Source organism: Mytilus edulis, chromosome 4, assembly GCF_963676685.1.
Source record: "Mytilus edulis chromosome 4, xbMytEdul2.2, whole genome shotgun sequence".
Classification (NCBI taxonomy): Eukaryota; Metazoa; Mollusca; class Bivalvia; order Mytilida; family Mytilidae; genus Mytilus; species Mytilus edulis.
In genome coordinates, this window is record NC_092347.1 from 90,700,366 (window position 1) to 90,706,365 (window position 6,000).

Genomic DNA, 6,000 nt, shown 5'->3' on the forward strand with positions numbered 1-6,000 from the left:
TAAACACAAACACATATATACCATGAAACACAAAAAGGCATATAGACAAGGCACATTAGTAAAATTAAAATAAGCTACAGTAGCACGATTACACAATGACGGGATGTATTTGTACGTATACAGAGTCACGTCATATGTATCAAATAAACACAAAAAACATATAAACAAAGCACATTAGTAAAAATGAAAGACAATAATACACAAAATAATCATAGGACAATAACACAATTACGGGATGTATAAGTACAAAGCCACGTCATATGTATGAAAGAAATCCCAAAAAGCATACAGACAAAGCACATTATTTAAACAAACCATAACTAAAATTGGAGATAAAGTTACGTGATATTAACAAGGAGATTATAATTAAAATGAGAGGACCTAGTTTGTAATTTGTCTCGATCTAACTTTTCTAGATAAACGTTTTACATCCGTTGTCTCTATTTACCTTCACTCATTATATAACTATAAGAAAATGCTATTGAATAAGACAACGAAGAAAACTAATTGATCTAGGTTTTTCAATTACTGTAACATCACATATATTGAATACGAAAAGTTCCATTTTTGCTTGGATATGTTCTTTAGCCATACGGTGTGTTTAATTGTAAGGTAGTTCGCCTTGATCAGTTTATATAGCCATTTAAGATAATGAATTAACGAAATATGTTTGTAACCAATAAATTATCAGGAATTTCGTTTCCAAAATCACTAAAACATAGATTTGTTTAGGCAATCTGGGTGGTCACATGATTTTAAAACAAGATGGCCAGCAAAATTATGATATGATATCCTGTTTGCTATAAAGTTTCAAAGAATCACGATTTGGAATAGGAAAAAAGTTGGAAATAGGTCAAACTCATTTACACTATAAAGCAGACAACAATATTGGTTCTCTTAGATATTAAAATGCTGAAAAAAAGCTAATGAGTGAAGACATCAGACCGTTGTGTCGGTCAAATAAATTATAATGCTGACCTGAACTTAAAAGAAGATATTTTCACATATAAAAAGAAATGAAAACCGATACAATAACAACACTTTTACTTTGATGTTTTTGTAAGTAGTAACTCAAAAAAAAGACAGACTCAGACCTATTAGGAAACGAAGCTCTAACACAAAGGATACTTTGCAAAATAATTGCCCATATTAAAAAACTGTTCCCTACTATAAAGATACCAATCCCACGGTACAGAAATGTGGAAATTTAATACATAAAAATCGAAGTTTTCATTTTTATTACTATGTCATTTAGGGAGCATTCAAAGCTTCAAGTCTTGAAGTCTTCCAAAACATAAATATACCTTATAAATAATGAGTAGTTAATAGCTTCTTTTTTGCAAGTCCTACCAACACAATGGGCATAGAGGTAATATGATAAAAACAACGTAATATTTAAAAATGAAAGTGTTTTACGACAATGAAGTCTATAATAATAAGTAACCAATAGATTAAATAAAGATATTTTGGAATAAAAACGAAGATAACTACAGGATTGGTGAACAGTAGTTTACAGATGTTCAATTCTAATAAATCTATTTAAAAATACAATGAAGACAACATACGTTTAGAAAAATCGCTTGAACTATAAACCTGGTGGGTAAACATGGTAAGCGTTTACTCATATACATGGATCACCCGCCAGATCCATAAAACTCGAAATTATTTTTTTCGAAATCACCAATATTAAATATGAAACGATTATTATAGTATATAAAGATCAAGTACAGGAAAAGATGTCTCTAGTGAGATTCGACACATTCTCGTTGTCAGCTTTACTAATGTGTATTTGGTCCGTAAAATGTAATGCTTCATTGCCTAAATGTATTAATGACATGCGTTATGTTTTCCATCACAAGAAACTATTCGATGAACATTCATATTCGTCGAGAATAGGCTTGTGGCTTTAATAAGAGCAATATATCAATGGTAGTGTAAGGTGTGATTCCATTATAATAAGAACAAAGCTATGGTATATTTCATTTTAAATTCAATGGAGTAGAAGGCGATCAAAGTGGTCAACTTTAAATTGTTAAGTTAGAACAAAAATATTTTTATGAAGCAGCACGTATAATTTATATATAATGCATACTTCTTTATATTCATCTAGGAAAAGACACCTCTGAAGTATGCTTCATTTCAATAAAGGAACTAGAGGCAAATACGAACAGAACAGTAACATGAGCAATGATTATTGGAAAACAAGCGTTTCAACGTAACAAACATGCTCTTAATAAAACAAATTAAGGTTCGAGATGATGATCGGAGATTTCTTTTTTTAAAGAGTATCTATTCTCAATATACCTTTCACTTATAACCAAAACATGCGAAAGTAGATATTCGAAGGAAAACACTATATTTGTAATTGAGTATGACAATTAAGCTACAAAATTTAACGTGTCAGTTATTTTGGTCTTTGATGATAACAGTGGCATAAGTGTTTTTTCGACCCGTTGTTTTTTTTAATCATGATATATTTCAACGAAATTGCAGCTTAATCTATTTGTAAAGGATATATTTTGATAAGTTTTGTATATTTTCTCCGTTGTATAGACTGATCTTTTATAAAAATAGAAATATTTCAAATAAGTATAAGAAATTACGAAGCACATTGCCTTAGATAATGACCATTAAATGACAATAAGAGATTATTTTTAGGTTTATGAATAAAATAAACATTTAAAGGCTTTATGTGTAGTTCTGATTCTTCAGGTTTTTTAACAAGTGAAGCCGTTTGAATTTTTAAGGATTTCAACGTGGTTTCATTTTTTGATATCTTAATATTTTTGCATAGATAATTCTACAGCTTTTTCATCTGTGCCATTAACATTGATATCGCTTATTTATAATACAAAACTGCAATGAACAACACTTTCTTATTCTCTTTCAGAAGAGACAAGATACATCATTATCATGTTGGATGATATATACATAAAATTTCTCAACAATCTTAAAAGTGTACCATATATTAATTATATTAAAAAAAGTGTTAATACAAAAATCGGACTTCAATATAAATTTTAACATGGGAAGTACATAAAAACTGAGAAAATTATAAGTAAGACTATATCAACCGACGTAACAAATGAAAAAAGTGTACTACCACAAAATGATTGTATCTCACATCCGGTTGCATAAAAAAGGGTTGAAACAATAGTATTCCTTTGAATTGTAGGAAATTAATCTTACTTTTAATCACAGCCAAAAATCTGCGGGTCATAAACATACATCTTAAGTGTTTCAAAGCACCATTAAATGTCTATGAGTATTTTGGAAATTTGAGGTTACATAGTTACTAATGCTTGTACCTAGGTAAAATGGTTAACTTCTATTAACTTCTATTAACGATTATTTTTTTTTATATGCAATGACATGTTATGTGAAATTTTGTCTAAAGTACTGAACGGGATAAACCTTTACTTATACCAAGCATTTTTTTTTAAAACAAAGATAAATTCTGCACATCTTTTGAAAATGTGAAACAAGGGGAAATCCATTGGTGGTTTTACATCTGAACGTCTTTTCCATGTTATTTTTGTGGTTTTAAAATCAAAATCAAAGGTGGTATCACACCTAATATGGGAAGATGCACATGCACCTTTGACCTGGTGAGTTCTCTTATTTATCAAAATTGCATGCTTATTCAGTGAAATATTGCAAAAATAAAACAATCTGAATGAAATGAGTCTCGAAAACACAGAGCCATACTTAGTGTTTTGGGGAGCCTTTTCTGTCCTTTCTCCTCATTTCAAATATTCTGCTATAACAAAAAACTTTTCCTAATTCATACTTTGATAAATATATAGTTTTAAGTGAATAATATTTTTGTAAAGCAGTAACAACAAATTATTCACTTGAAGGGAAGCTGTTAATATTCCCCTCTATAACATGTTTAATGCTGCTTAAATTTAAGTTTTATGTAAGGACTTACTTGTGGGGTCAGTAAACTTTTATATTGATAGATCATTCAGTTTGAATACTTCAATAACTCAGAATCAAATGTAAAATAATTATTTGATGCAATACGAAAATGTATTTTATTCTGTTTTCTACATAATAAAATAAGATAAAGATGTAATATCATCCGGGCTTTCATTTTGAATATGTATAAATAATTAGTGGCCTTCGTATGTTTTCTATTCTTTGGTCGGGTTTTTGTCTCTTTGACATATTCCCCATTTCCATTCTCAAATATGAAAGTATATATAAATATTCGTCATACACCCTGAAACTTTACAGTCCAAATGTCAACATATACAATAGGAATTGAGACGTATCGTATCGATCAACCTATTTAGGATGGTGATCTTACACATTATTCATTGTTAAAAGCATTGGATATTTCTCTTAACCCAGTATGACAGTATTTAAATCGAAACTCCAATCCTGTGAATAAAGCCAGTATAGTATGAAAATTCACATTCGTTGTATACTGTAACAGCAGATATTTTCGTGGAGGATTTAATTTTGTTTATTTCGTGGAAAGAATATATCCACGAAATTAATACCCCTACGAACATTTAACCTACATATAATATCACTCCCATTTACTAAAAAAACAACGAAATTAAAACCCCAAGAAATTTATGTTTCTACAGTATCAATTTAGACATGTATACGCACGACAATATTGAAGTGGGCATGCTACGGTTGAGAAATGTGAAGTCGACAGTGGGAACGCAGACATTGGTACTTTAGGTAAATTATCTTGTAAAGCCATCCATCCGTGATAATATAAAAAAGAAAAAAAATAAGGTTGCAGACAGTTGTTTCTAAATCGATTGATGAAAGCAACAAGTGTAAAATTATTCAAGCATTCATATCATAAATAAACAGGTAGTAATTATCTAGCCATATATGTGTCACTGAGATGCCAATTACATGTCCGAATTGACATATATGACCTTAACGATATAATCGACCGTACCCCTCAGGATTTTGAACAATGCAAGGCCATCTCAAAAATGATTAGTTTAAACATATTTTATTTGCTGAATTAAAGTAAAATGGATAAGACACAAGTAAGTCAGACTTATGAAGTATATAAAGTTACCATAATAGTATAATATAATGGACATGCATATAAAACAAATGAGTTTATACAATATAATACTAGCTTTCATAGGTGAACAAAGAGGAGAGAAAGTAAAAAGAGAAAAAGAAAGTTTGAAAAGTCGTATAATTCTGTGACGATGACTTGTGAATTGATGACAAGGATGACGTTCCGTGTCAGTAATAATAACGCTCTATCAAGGCATAAGAAATCTGTTTGACCTTTTTATGAAATTTTGAACATGTTTGAAAATTTGAATATTACAAAAAAAATTATATTTTACACACATTGAAATTCTTTTAAAATCCATTATGCAGCAATTATATTTTTGGGTGAAGCATAAGTTTATATAAGTATAACTATGAAAGATATTATACGAAAAAAACCGTAAAACTTTCAGAACCGAAAAAAATAGAAAAGAATCTTGAAACAACCCCATTGAATTTCATCTCGATAGAAAAACACCACATGAAACACTGTGTAAGACACAAGTGGACTTTCCCCTATACTCAGTGAAACCATAGATAGGAATACCACATATTACTAAGAGATGACAATATCTTACACAACATCGGATTAAACAATAATGCTACTTTACAACTGTCAATAAATAATTGATAACATTACTTTCTAACATTGAGGTTAACCTTTTTTTATGCATCTTCTATTGAAAACGTTATTTTTTGGGTAAAATGTCTATTTCATAACTTATTATAATGAATTGTGTGGTCAATGACTATGGTATATATAGGACATTAATTTATAAATCATCACTCTGAGAAAGCCATCATACCACGGTAAGTTGAAGAATTCATGTGCGAATTTCAGATTCATATGAGCCAATATTTGGGATTATTCTTATCATTGTTAAGGCTATAATAAATGTTATAAAAAATAGAAAAGAAAACAATGTAGACCATTAATTGAATTAGAGCAAAAAAGTTCAT